Source organism: Dipodomys spectabilis, unplaced genomic scaffold (genome assembly GCF_019054845.1).
Source record: "Dipodomys spectabilis isolate Male_0828 unplaced genomic scaffold, ASM1905484v1 ptg000143l, whole genome shotgun sequence".
In the NCBI taxonomy this organism is placed as follows: Eukaryota; Metazoa; Chordata; class Mammalia; order Rodentia; family Heteromyidae; genus Dipodomys; species Dipodomys spectabilis.
The window spans coordinates 1962311-1977784 of NW_024870820.1; the positions used below are offsets into that span (position 1 = coordinate 1962311).

The 15474-nt window shown below is 36.4% G+C and overlaps 1 pseudogene; it reads right to left on the reverse strand.

Annotated features, from left to right (window-relative positions):
• Positions 1–14900: 14900 nt before the first annotated feature.
• On the reverse strand, positions 14901–14997 carry LOC122117554 (annotated as a pseudogene).
• Between the last annotated feature and the right edge of the window lie 477 nt (positions 14998–15474).

Consider the following 15474-nt stretch of genomic DNA (forward strand, 5'->3'; position numbering starts at 1 on the left):
AGTTAGTAATGTGAGATCCAATAGCTTGCCCTCAGTATAGATTATCTAAATGAATGATTGAAGGTAATTTCACTTTAATCTCTTTTTTTGCCAGTTCAGGGACTGTTATAATTTTATTTCTATATACATTTTGTGTATATGTGCACATTACTTTTAAAATGTTGCTCTCTCTCACTTTTTTTTCTTTTTTCTTTTTGTTGGTCATGGGGCTTGAATTCCAGGCCTGGGTGCTGTCGCTAAGTTCTGTAGATCAAGGCTAGCACTTTACCACTTGAACCACAGTGACACTTCCACTTTTTGGGGTTTAATTGGAGGCAAGAGTGTCACGGATTTCCTGCAAGGGCTAGCTTTGAACTACCATCTTCAGATCTCAGCTCTTGCATAGCTAGGATTACCGGCATGAACCACTGGCTCCCAGCTAAAATGTTACTTATTTTAAGTTCTATGATTTATTGAGGGAGCAGCATGAGTGTGTTGAAGGGAAACTTTCAAGTCATCTCTCTAAATAATTTCAGAGTTTCATTTTCATAATATTTATTGCAGTGATTAATAACAGAAGCTCCCAAAGTAACAGAATGATCCTTCATAGTCTCCTTCCCATAGGTATTATTGGAGGATGAGCAAAAACTAAGTATAAGGCAATATGTACTTGAAATTATAAAAAATTTTGATGATACATAAAGAGCCATATTACACAGCGTGCTTTTCATTTCATAAAGAAAAGAATGTCATACAAGTATAATTATTGACAGGCTTTTTCATCTGAAAAAAATATTATAAAAAAGCTGAAGGGGATCAGCAACCATTTAAGTGTGATATAACATTGGAGACTATAAGACATGAATTTATTCATTAAATAATTATCTAGGAAAGGTATCTGTTCACTAAATTTATTCATTGTACATTTTATTTTATTTACATGTCACTTAATATATAAATACATACAAGTGTGTATATATATGTATGTATATATATGTATATATATGTATATGTGTATATATATATATATATATATATATATATATATATATATATATCAGCAGTATCTGTCCAGTGAATTGTATGGTTAGGTAATTTCATCATGTCAAGTTCATCAAAAGAATGGACTTCCATAAACTTTAACAACCCTGCAACACCACTGCACATGCAAACTTAAGTGTTCACAATTGTAAGCCAGACCTGTGTTTTACCAAAGCTTTGTATATAGTGTGTTATTTTTTCATTTAAGCTTGACACAAAATGTGTTTGCCCTAGAAATAAATGATGGCATTATAACTACAGTAAGTTAGTGTAAATCTTTACATTGAACACATGTTAAGTATGAGTTGTTCTTGCTTTCCTTTTCTTATTTTATCTTTAGGAAATTGATTTCAGTTTTGATGTAGTGTTTGCCAGACAGGTACTCCATCACTGGAGTCACTCCACCAATCCTTTCTTGTTTAAGTTACTTTACGTATAGAGTAACAATTTTTGCACCCAGCTCCAAAAACAGGGACCATGATTTCATTCCAATATACCTACCTAGTAGGTTGATATAGGTGATACATTCCTTCCTAGACTGATTCAGAACTGTGATCCTCTCAAATTTCTACCACGTTAGTTAATAGTGTGTGCTCCAGTTCTGCATACCTCTAGAAGATATGACAGAAGTAAATGATTACAGGTAATTTGAGTGAATCATTGGCTCATAGGTGATTTGATATTAAAACGTAGGGTAAGTTTGAAAGTATAATCACAGTAGTCAGATATTTTGCTAAGTAAATTTTGCTTCACATTAAAAAATACCTCGACCAGAATTCAGGACTTATTTTGTTGTCTGTCAACTTGTATGTCATCTGGAAAAATAAACTTAATCTCTTCCATGAGTGGTAAAGATCTTTGAATGGTCTGATGTTCTGGATCACATCTATAATCATGGTTAGCAATCAGAAATAAATAGATCACAATTTGAAAATAGCCTAACCAAAAATTAGGAAATCTCAATCTCAACAAACTAGTGGATCATGTTGAATCATGCCATTAATCTCAACACCACAAGAGGCTAAGTCTCTGCTCAGTACCTGTGTCACTTAGGTAACTGGCTCACTTGGAGGCAGTCACCTCTCCTGATGCAGAAACTGGGCTGAGATTTAGCCAAGAGGAGGGAGGAGTCTGCCCCACTTTCCCAGGGTGGACCTCTAGAATGCAGTGAATGTGCTTGCTTTCCTCCTCCAAATGGCTTGAGACGCCATGCTGCTGAGTGCTCATTATTTGATTCCAGTTACCTGTGTTAGAGATGTAAGGTAACAGTAAATTAAATTTCACGTTTGCCAATTGAGCTGTTCTTCACCGCCTGTGAGTTCAACTCACCAAGTATCCATTTTTTGAGAGTTGAGAACACTCAGGTAAGGGAGAGAGGGAGGGTGAGTGAAAGAGAGGAGAGATATATAGAGAGAGGGAGAGAGAACAGAAAGAAAGGAAGGAAGGAAGGAAGGAAGGAAGGAAGGAAGGAAGGAAGGAAGGAAGGAAGGAAAGAGGATAGAAGGAAAGAAAGAAAGAAAGAAAGAAAGGAAGGAAGGAAGGAAGGAAGAAGAAAAGAAAGAAAGAAAGGAAGAAAGAAAGAAAGAAAGAAAGAAAGAAAGTAAGGAAGGAAGAAAAAGAAAAGAGAAGAAAGATAATGATTGAGAATGAACGGTTTGGAGTCAGGAGTTACATGTTACATGGCAGAAGTCCTACCTGTATTTAGTATTAGGTCTGCCCAAGCCATGCAGACCTTATGCAGACACTTCCCTTCTTCTTGGTTAACTTTCCATCCTTTATGTGTAACCTCGGTATCTGGAATGCCTGGAGGCAGACACCTCCCCCTCCTACTAAGTCACAACCTAGTCAGCCTCTGGTCAAACTTTCCATTTGACCAGAGGATATTCCCAGGCCCTGAGGTCACATCACAGCCAGAATTTTCCTCCACCAGGCCATATCTCATCCAGTCCTTGGCCTAGATATGTCCTGGCCCGAGGTGGTGTCAACCCCCTTTTTTTCACATGCCTCTCCACCATATATGGCATGGGCAGCAGTTCAGTAAATAAACTACTTTACCTGACTGAATACCATGCGGTGTTCTCTTCATTGGCTACCTAATGAAACTTACCTTATTAATATACCTTACACTTCAGAGTTTCTAGTTATGAATTCATGGATATTTTTCTGACATATGTGAGATCAATATCTACAAAACATATATACTAACTCAACATTTAACAGTAAAATTCTGCCTGGAATCTTTTTTTTCAATTTTTTAATTTTGAAAATAATGTACAGAGAAGTTGCAATTACATTTGCAAGATAATGAGTACATGTCTTATTAAGCATTGGTGCCTCCTCCTTTTTTTCCCCTATTCATCCCTTCCCATCCCCCACTTCCTCCTCCAAAGTTGTAAAGTTCCTTTTTTGACATAATGTGTTGTACATCTCATTGTTGCTATGGATCCACCTGTATCCCTATTGACATAATTTGTTTTTTTCCCTTCCCCTCCACAAAGACTACCAACATCTGAATTTTTAATAGCAGCTTAATTAACCTTAACATCTATTTTGTTTGCTTTGCTTTGTTTTGTTTTTAGCTTAAAATAATCAAAGATTTGGTGGGACAATCTGCAAAGATCTCTGCCTTCATAATTTCTAATCACCCTGGGCTACAACATGTGTGCTACCAGATGACATGATGGAACTTTGAAAAACTAGAAAGCAGATACACATCATAAGGTTCATGGCTTTGGGATTTCTCAGATTCTTTTTTAAATGTAATTGTTACTAAGGTGTGTAGAGTGAGTTTACCATATCACAATTCATATAACGTGTACATTTGCCTTGTAGACAGCGCCATCCTTTCCTGACCTTTCCCCCAGTTTTTGTTTGTTTTGTTGTTGTTGTTTGTTTTTGTTTTTGTGTCTAACTATCAGTTTCAACTCAGGGTTGGTTGCTGCACCTGCGTTTTTGTAATCAAGGTTACTCTACCTCTGGAGTCCCAGCTCCCTTTATGGCTTTTTGGTTGTTAATTGGAGAGAAGAGTCACAGATTTTCTCACTCCTGCTGTCTTTGAACTGTGATCATCAGCCTCCTGAGTAGCTAGTATTATAGACCTGAGTCCCCAGTGTCCAGCTACTAACGTGTTGGTTTCATGCTTCCCTGGTTGTGTTACAATTTTCCTCAACTCTTGGCACTAATACTACATATTGCCTGGCTCAAATCTGAATTGGTGGAACATGCTTTTATTTTGAGGAAGGCAGGAATAGGAAACTATAGGCCATATGGACATATAAGCTAAACAAATCATTTGGAACATGATATAAAGACAAGTAAATTTATTGCCAGTTGACTGTGTCCTGTTTTACTGTTAATTTTGCATGGCCTGTGAATGATGTTAGACACATCCAAATGTCCATTGGCAGAAATAAGGTTTCTCATCCTTTTCTAAAAACAAAACAAAAAGCCACCAAAAAATATTACGTATGAGTCCAGCAATTTCCTTGAATTACAGACCAATCTGCCCCTATTTTATGAAAAAATGTCCTTTATTCAAGTGCTGCTACTTTTTCTAACTACAAATATAATGAAAGCTTTAGTAGTCTGTAGAATTGTATACCACAGCTGTCATTTTAGTTTACAAGAAATTCAGACTTTAAAATGTTTATTTATTTTTTTGACAGTTATGGGGCTTGGACTCAGGGCCTGGACACTGTCCCTGAGACTCTGTGCTCAAGTTAGTTAACATTCTACCAATTGAGCCACAGAGTCACTTCTGTTTTATGAGTTGTTGATTGGAGATAAGAGTCTTATGGGGACTTTTCTTCCTGGGCTGGCTTTGAACTGCGATCCTCAGATCTCAGTCTCATGACTAACTGGGATTACAGGCATGAGAGACTGGCACCTGGCTTTAAATACTCATTTTTAAAATGAATTGCTTGGTGCCTCTGGCTCACATATATAATCCTAGCTATAGTTAGGTTTACAGTTATGAGAAACAAACACTAGTTAAGTGTTGTTCATGATGGTTTGTATTGCCATGTTTTAATATTGTTTGTTTCTTATACTACAATGCTCTTATTTTTATTTTCACCTAGGAGGGGGTGATAAGTGCTAGTCAGTGTTGAACTTTCTTTGGATGAGATGGAGCCATGTGGATGATATTTCCTAGAATGGCATGGAATTGAAATCTTCCTGCTCTCAGCTCCCCATGGGCCTAGGATGATAGAAGTATTCCATCACACATAGCCAGGGGTTGGGGAGTATTGCAGGTAACCCTACACTGGTCTGGAACTGATGTCCCAAATACCTAGCTTTACAGGCAAAACCATCTTATATTCCATTTCACTTTGAATAGCTTATGTATATACTTAGAGAGTACAATGATAACATACTACATGTTAAGTATATAAAATAGCCAATATAATTAGCAGGTTTATCTCCCTAAACATTCAAGCTCATTTATTTTGGTAACCTCCTGACTCTGTTAACTATTTTGGAATATACCATAAACACGAATACACTGACAATGTGCAAAATATTGGAAGTTGACAGAGATAGAAACAAGTTAGATTGATGTTAGGAAAACGATCCCTTAAATATGTATTTTAATGTTCTTTTTTCTTTCATGCATGTGTTTCTAACGCATTTATAAGATTATTTCTTTGTTGCTTTGTATGTCCCTCCCCCACAGTGTAACCCCCGCTTTCACTATATTTGATGTCAGTATAACTTGTGGAGGAGATGGGGACAAACAAGTCGTTTAATGATTCAGGTGGACCTGTTGCAACAATGAGAAGTACAAAATGTCATGTCAAAAACGAGCTTTACAATGTCGGTGTGGGGGGGAGGGGGGGAAGGATTGGGTGGGGGGAGGGGGGAGGCTGGGAAGGGAGGTGAAGGGTAAACAAAGGAGGAGGCTGCAATGCTTGGTAAGAAATGTATGCATTATCCTGCCCATGTAATTGTAACAACTCTGTACAGTATGTTCTCAAATAAAATAAAATAAAATTAATTAAAAAAAGAAACAAGTTAGATTATGTATAGTAAATATATATTTATCTATTGCTCCTCTGAAGAATATTATCATATATTCACCATGACAATACCACCATATATTCACCATGACAATAATTTTCCTGCAGTGTAGAATTTCCCATTTCATAATCTGCCATCTTCATTTTTTACATCTTTTTACGTTATAAGTATGAATGTTTTCCTGTTTATTATAATGTTTTGAAATTATTATATGATGGAATTAAAAATTTGTAGAGTCTACTGAAATTATCTCATTTTGTTTGGATTTGTGATGCTAAATCAATAAGACCATGGTTTCCTGAAATTTATGCTAACAGACTATATCATCAAATTATATTCTAATTACATCTTATTATTGTATTTTTATATAGGGTTCTACTGTTGCTGTTTTATGATATAGAAAGTTGTGAAGCTAGACTGAAACTTGCAACCCTACTGCCTCCAGTAGCAATGTTTTATCAACAGGTTATGGAGGCTGATAAGCATAACTCTAACTAATCAGGAGTTTGAGACCTGAGATTTAGTTCAGACAGCCTGAGCATGAAATTTTATGAGTCTCTTCTCTCCAGTTCAGTAGAGAAAGCTTGCAGTGGAACTGTGGCATAATTGGTAGATCACTACTGTCACCAGAAAAATACTCGGGCTTGTCATATAGCCCCTGAATTCAAGACCTAAAACACAGATATGCACAACACACCCTCACACACATACACACACACTCCAACACACATGTACACACACATTCTCTGGCAATGTTGTATCTTAAATTCTTATCCAGAGATTGGGCAATAGGCCACTAATATGTGAAGGTTTTTTTACTGATTATTTTGAAGGAGGAGGATAGTTCATGGGACAAAGATGACAAGATTAGGAAACAAAAAACTAACAAAGTCCTAGGATGTAGATGTCAAAAATAGATACAAGAAGTACATGGCAGCCTGAGAGGGCCCAGAGAGGAAAAATGATTTCTGTAGGATGAGAGGAATAGTGACAAATAAGGCATGGATCTGACCTAGGAAGTGTTCCTTGAGGTTGAGAGCATACTGATTCCCAGGCTTAGCTGAGGATATTGGGATTTGACAATGTTCACATATGTATAGAGTGATGTGGGAGGGGAGATTTCAGTCTCCAGTATGTCTTTGGGATGGTCTTATGTGAGCAAGAAGCTTAGATCATTGGGCTCTGAGAGATGACACTCTCTACCTCATAATGGAATAGAATATGGAACTCTGAGAGCCAGGCAACTGTAACTGACAGTCAGCTCAAGCCAGCTCAAGTGGCCTGTAGCTCAGGAGCAAGACAGATGTTCCTGTGTTGTTTGCAAAGTTCAAGACCCTCAGATCTCAGGCATGAGAGGTGTTAGTGCTTCACTCAATGCTGTAGACATTGGATCAGTGCCGAAACACGAATCCATATTCTCAGGCCTTTTTTAAATTTTTATTATAAAGATACTATACAGAGGGTTACAGTTACATGAGCAAGGTAATGAGTACACATCCTATTAAGCATTGTTACCCCCTCCATTGTTTTCCCCCTACCATCCCTTCCCTCCCTACCTTCCCTGAGGTTCTTTTTTTTTTCTTTAATAGTGATTAAGTGATAACATAATTTCCCAAATTTCACAGTATTGTGGAATAAGGATGCACATTTAAAGTCACAAGCTCATTCTAATTTTCCTGGAGCAAATTGTCTATCACAGTCTATAACATATAATGGTGTACCCATATACACCATACATGTGATCAGCAGTATGGGATAATTAGTAGTGTTTCGACCAGATGAGTGGGAGTTCTTTGTTTCTTAAGTCCTAGGATGTAGATGTCAAAAATAGATGCAAGAAGTACATGGCAGCCTGAGAGGGCCCAGAGAGGAAAAATGATTTCTGTAGGATGAGAGGAATAGTGACAAATAAGGCATGGATCTGACATAGGAAGTGTTCCTTGAGGTTGAGAGCATACTGATTCCCAGGCCTAGCTGAGGATATTGGGATTTGATAATGTTCACATATGTATAGAGTGATGTGGGAGGGGAGATTTCAGCTCACACTAATACTCCTCCAACTCTTCAATGAAAGTGAAAGAGAAAGTTCACTACCGAACACATTCTATGAAGCCATCATAACCCTCATCCCAAAACGAGGCAGGGACTCATCAAAGAAAGAGAACTATAGACCCATTTCTTTGATGAACATTGATGCAAAACTTCTCAACAAAATTTTGGACAACCGACTTCAACAATTCACCCAAAAAATCATACACCATGATCAAACAGGATTCATTTCAGGGATGCAAAGTTGGTTCAATATACGCAAATCAATTAATATTCATCACATCAACAGGAGCAAGAATAAGAACCACATGGTTATCTCAATAGATGCAGAAAAATCATTCGACAAGATCCAACACCCCTTTATGATGAAGGATTTGGAAAAATTAGGAATGCATGGAACATTCCTCAATACAATAAAGGCTGTATATGACAAACCTACAGCCAGCATTATACTTAATGCTGAAAAACTAAAGCCATTTCCTCTTAACTCAGGAACAGGACAAGGATGTCCACTCTCTCCAATTCTCTTCAATGTAGTATTAGAATGCCTAGTTACAGCAATAAGACAAGATGCAGACATAAAGTGGATCCAAATAGGGAAAGAAGAAATAAAACTCTCTCTCTTAGCAGACGACATGATCTTGTATTTAAAGAATCCCAAAGACACCACTCCCAAATTACTCAAGCTGATTCAAAACTTTGGCAAAGTAGCAGGGTATAAAAGTAACCCCCCAAAATCAATGGCTTTTCTGTATGCCAACAATGAGAAAAGTGTGGCTGAATTTAGGAAAGGAACTCCATTTGTAATAGTCCCACCAAAAATAAAATACCTAGGAATTAACTTATCCAAAGGAGTGAAGGACCTCTATGATGAAAACTTTAAAAAGGAAATCAACACAGAACTTAAAAAATGCAAAAATCTCCCATGCTCCTGGATTTGAAAGATTAACATCGTGAAAATGGCAATTCTTCCCAAGGCTATCTACAAATTCAGTACGATACCTATCAAAATTCCAACCTCATTCTTCAAGGAAATAGAAGAGGAAATCCAAAAATTCATATGGAACAATAAAAGCCCCCGAATAGCAAAAACGCTCCCCAACAGAAAGAACATTGCTGGAGGAATATCAATACCAAATTTCAAACTCTACTATAAAGCCATAGTAATCAAAACAGCTTGGAATTGGCATAAGTACAGACCTCAAGACCAATGGAATAGAATTGAAAACCCAGAAATGAACCTACAGACGTACAGCCATCAAAATTTCGATAAGGGAGCTAAAACAATAATATGGAACAAAGACAGCCTTTTGGTTCAATGGTGCTGGAAAAATTGTTTAACTACTTGTAGAAAACTAAAGCTAAACCGTTATATATCACCCTGCACCAGAATCAACTCCAAATGGATCAAAGACCTCGAAGTCAAACCAGACACTCTGAAAACATTAGTGGATGGAATAGGACAAACCCTAGGTCTCCTTGGCTCAGGCCGAAATTTTCTGAATAGAGACCAGGAAACACAACTAATCAAAGAAAGGTTGGACAAATAGGATTGCATAAAGTTGCAGAGCTTCTGCATTGCAAAGGACATAGCTAGCAAGATCAATAGAAAGCCCACGGATTGGGAGAAGATCTTCACTAGCCATACAACAGACAAGAATCTCATATCTAAAATATACTTGGAACTCAAAAAATTAAATCCCCCAACAACAAATCCTCAAAGAAAAAACTGCCCAATAAATAAGTGGACAAAAGACTTAAAGAGAAACTTCTGTGAAGAAGAAAGAAGGATGGCCAATAGACACATGAAGAAATGCTCCACATCCCTAGCCATAAAAGAAATGCAAATCAAAACAACATTGAGATACCACCTCACTCCAGTTAGAATGGCAAAAATCAAGAACTCTAACATCAAGAGATTTTGTAGGGGAGGTGGACAGAAGGGAACCTTACTTCACTGATGGTGGGAATGTAAACTTGTTCAACCACTTTGGAAAGCAATATGGAGGTTCCTCAAAAGACTTCACATAGAGCTCCCCTATGACCCAGCAATCCCACTTTTGGGCATTTACCCAAATGTTTACAAACAAGACCACACTAAAGCTACCAGCACAACTATCTTTATTGCAGCATTATTTACCATAGCTAAGATCTGGAACCACCCCAGATGCCCCTCAGTAGATGAATGGATCAAGAAAATGTGGTATATATACACAATGGAATTCTACACCTCCATCAGAAAAAATGACATTGCCCCATTTGTTAGGAAATGGAAAAACTTGGAAAAAAATATATTAAGTGAAGTAAGCCAGGTCCAAAGAAACATAGGCCTCATGGTTTCCCTTATTTGCAATATCTAGTATATGTATGAGTCATGTGGAAAAGGTCAGATAATGTGATGTTAGGAAAATGAACCCTTAGATATGTATTTTAATGTTTTTTTCTTTCATGCATGTGTTTCTAACGCATTTATAAGATTATTTCTTTGTTGCTTTGTATGTCCCTCCTCCACAGTATAACCCCTGCTTTCACTATATTTGATGTCAGTATAACTTGTGGAGGAGATGGGGAAAAAAAAGTAGTTTAAGGATACAGGTGGACCTGTTGCAACAATGAGAAGTACAAGTTGTCATGTCCAAAACGAGCTTTACAACGTCGGTGCAGGGGGGGGGGTCAAAAATGATTGGTATTGGGGGGAGGAAGGCTGGGAAGGGATGAGAAGGGTAAACAAAGGAGGAGGTTGCAATGCTTGGTAAGAAATGTACGCATTATCCTTCCCATGTAATTGTAACCCCTCTGTAAAGTATGTTCACAAATAAAATTAAAAAAAGTATAACCAATTTATGAGGTCAAATACGTATTTTGTACTGACAATCATCTTACAGCAATAACTTACTAACTAATTATGTCGGTATCTTCTTACCTAACATACAATAAGAGCTGAAAGCAGTCTCTTTTTCTAAATTAATATTGTAAATGCTTTGATTATGATGACTTTATTATTAGACAAATAATATGTACAGAAAGGTGGTTCCACTGAAATGACATGACAGACTCTGATAAATAAAACATTTCAACACAGTTAGCTTTTTTCAGCCTCACCCTGTCCACATTGGCAAACAACATTTCAACAGCACTTGCACACATATACACATACACACATGTTCGCACATGTACACACACATATGCATGCATGCTAAATTCAGGGTATATTGTACAAAAAATCCAAATAAAATATTATTGATTAGGACAAATGATAATATGCCTTATTACAAAATAATACATAAACCATTACCACGCATGTTACATTTTACCTGCCTTTCCACATGTGACCACTTAATTTATTTTTAATTAATTAATTACCCTATTAATTAATTCATTTGTTTGGTGCTAATCCTAGTGCTTGAACTCAGGGCCTAGCTTTGTCCCAGAATTTATTTTTTGTTTCAGTTTTCTCAGGGCTAGGATTTTACTGCTTGTACCACAGCTCCATTTCTAGCTTTTGATTGTTACTTTCAAATCAGAATCTAATGGACTTTTTTTTTCTTGGTCTGCTTTCAAACCACAATCCTCAGATTTCATCTTTCTTATTAACTAGTACTAAAGACATAAGCCATTGGTATGGCTTCTACTTTTTCCTCTATAGTTATCTAATGCCCATACTTATATAGTAATTTTAAAATGAGAGTATAGAAGCAAGATGTACAGTGATGATACTGTCCAGTCAGAAATTCAAGTTAGTAATGTAAATTTATTATTAAAACCATACACAAACAATACCATGATATAGTGTAAGAGAACTCACTATTGAACATACGAGCCTTAAGAGTTTTCTAATAGATCTATTATTTATTGGTACCCAACATTAGAAAAATGTATGAGGCATTGGTAAAACAGAAGTCCTTTGCATGACTACATACCTTCTTTGCTTTTTTAAAGACACTTGCTTTCATCTAAAATGTAGGCCTGACTATTGTCTTCATGTGATTTTGATGATTGAAAATGCTTAGTGAGAAAGTCAAAACGTATTAGTAGTCCTTAACTATCAATTCTCATTTTCTTCTTGGAGAATATTATGATCAAATCAATAGTTCAGAATCAGCAAGCAATACTTCACAATCATGCTTCCAGTGCAAGTGGATCACCAGTAAGAAATCCTCAATACCAATTTCCACAAAGTTTTGTCACAGATACAATCTCCCTGCTTTCTCTAGCTGCTTTACTACCTTCTTATTCCTTCATTGTACAGGAAAAGTATGATTCAACTGATTTCAGTCAGATCTGTTACTAGAATTATCAAGGATTTAGTTTATTGTGTGTAATTTTGTCAAAGTTATATCTCTTTACATAGGCTACTAAAAATGTATTTACTAATTTCAAGTAAATACATAAATTCTATTTCCATCTCTTTTAAAAATCAATTTTTGTTTGCTCTATAAATTGATCAGAGGCATGGATTTTGTGGCTAGCTAGGTCATTATACATCTGTCTCTCTCTTTCTCTCTCCCTTTCTTGGTTCTGATAGATAATATGATTGCTCCATAATTATCCTAATTTATTTTGCTTTTATATTTTTGGTTGTATCATTTCACTTTTTGCTCTGCCATTTCCCATATCATTTATATAAAAGGCATTATTTCCTATTTTCTCATTCCTAGAATAAGCTGCACATGAAGACATCACAGGTCCTCATTTTCAGTGTGTACATTTGAATATGGAGGAACATCTTTCCGCTGCTGTCCATCAATTCCCTACTCTCCAGTTAGAATAATTTCGAATAGTAAAATTGGAAAAAGAGAAAATAAATCATGATGAATAAACAATTGCAGAAAATTCACCGGATATTTCTGACCAGTTCAACCAATGTGAAATATTAGGGAAATACATGGACACCTCATTCCCACTGGCACTCAAAGTCTCTGGTTAGGCAATTCTTAGGAATATGGGGAACAAGATGAAAAAGTAAGGCATGGTATCAATTGCAAGAAATAAAATTGGAGAAGGATCCAAGCAATTTTCTTCATTGGGCTGCCGAAAATATTCAGCTTATTACATTGCGGAGACTTCTTTCCCAAAAGGCCACTCATGTGAATAGTAGGGATGATGATGAGTATACCCCTCTTCGAGAAGCCTACAGTGGAAACTTAGACATTATCAGTGAGTTGATGTCTCAAGCGGCACATGCAATAACTGTAGATGACTGATCACCCCTGCACAGTGCATATACATGGAATAATACCAGAGTGACTTCTTTCTTACTTCATCATGATACAGATATCAATGCCCAGACTAAAGGACTCATTTTTTTAAAAAAATTTTTTTGATTTGGTAGTGGGACCTGAACTCTGGGCCTGGACACTGTCCCTCAGCTCTTCAGCTCAAGGCTAGCGCTCTACCACTTGAGCCACAGCACCACTTCTGGCTTTTTTTCCTGCTTATATGGTGCTGAGGAATCAAACCTAGGGCCTCATGCATGCAAGCTAAGTGCTCTACCACTGAGCCATATTCCCAGCCCAAATATTTTTGTTTGTTTGTTTTTTGTTGTTGTTGTGTTTTTTTTTGGTCGGTTGTGGGGCTGGAGCTCTGGGCTTGGGTACTGTCGCTGTGCTCTTCACCTCAAGGCGAGCGCTCTACTGCTTGAGCCACAGCGCCACTTCCCCAAACTAAAGAATTTTTGACACCTTTACATCTTGTTGCTGAGAATTGAGATAGCAAAGATACGCTGGATCACCTTCTGTTGAACCATTATATAAAACCAGGCCGGAAGAACAACATAGAAGATACTGTATTTGATATTGCCAAAAGGATAAGTATGTATCACTACCTCTATGAAGTTGTGATAGGCTATATAAATTGTTCACTGAAGTCCTAATGGTCGGGTTAAGTTTCTTAAATTTCAAAAATGCAAGTCCATCTTTTGTGTCCCTACAAAATATTTTCACAATCCAAATAAGAGCAATATATATATTTTTTGGTCAGTCATGGGGCTTGAAATCTGGGCCTGGGAGCTATCCCTGTGCTCTTCAGCTCAAGGTTAGCGCTCTACCACTTGAGACACAGCTCCACTTCCAGTTTTCTAGTGGTTTATTTGAGATAAGTGTACCACAGACTTTCCTTCCCAGGCTGGCTTTGAACCATGATCCTCAGATCTCAGCCTCCTGTGTAGCTAGGATTATAGGCATGAGCCACCAATGCCTGGCAGCACCAATATTTTACTGTAAAAATTCATGGATTCCGTGGAATTCTTCCAAGTGAATGGCCTGCCTTGGTTGTCAAAATGTATTCAATATTTTTTGTATATATGTATAATAATTTCTTCAGAGTTTGTGATTTTTTTAATCAGAAATAATTTTAATTTATCTGTTGAAATGAGTAGTACAGAAACTAAAATATTTCTTGTGCTTGTCTGAAAAAGTATATTTTAAAATATTCTATATTCTATGTTTGCAAAATGTTCATAATTTATTTTATTTTCTCCTAGATATACTTTGAATTCTACATTATTTTATAATATATATGTTCATTAATGTGTCCTTTCCGATTGCATTCCATATAGAAACAGTTTGCTTCCTTTTTTTCTAGGAATTAATATTATTTTTTTTAATTTAATTTTATTTTTATTTGGGATAAAATGACAATGTTGTCTAATTTGAGAATATTTGTAAAGTTTATGCTATGTAAACGCCTTTCTGAGGAGAAGATTTAATACACTGATATCAAACTAAATTATATGAATTACGTGTATTGTTACACTTGTAATTGTGTAATCAACTTTTTAATAACTGTTTTTTATTTCTTGAATCTGAAGAATGAAAAATATGGAATACTTCTCAAATTTTCATATTATCCTTGTGCAAGTGCCATGTTAATCTCTGTATTTTAATTTGAGTATACGTGCTGCTAAAGCGTGTAGTATCCTCTAAATTTAAGTAGTTAATCATGCAATCTTTATACAGGTTTATATCTATGGGTGCCTACTTGTAACAAGGAAACTTTATTGTTCCTTACATTGCTATCGATCTTATTTCCCTAAAATTCTGTGAATAGTGGAAAATTTATATTTATCAGTTGATTGCTCACATTTGCAAATTTTTTTTTCAATGACTATCTTAAGTCTTTTTATTTGGAATTTGATCATACTCTCAATTATTTATAGATAGGTCCAAAGGTGATGGCTTTTTCAAGTACTTATTTATTCAACTGAATTAGCTTTGCGGACCTAATGGATTCAAAGTAAGCGTTGCTTAAGAGCTACTTCTAAACTTCTTCAGCTGACATTTTCCCAAATGAGGTGTTACAGGAACAAATGTCTACCTGAGCCTTTACACTTCTTCCATGTGACGAACAGCCCAACCAGAATATCTTACCCTGACACCATAGATTGTC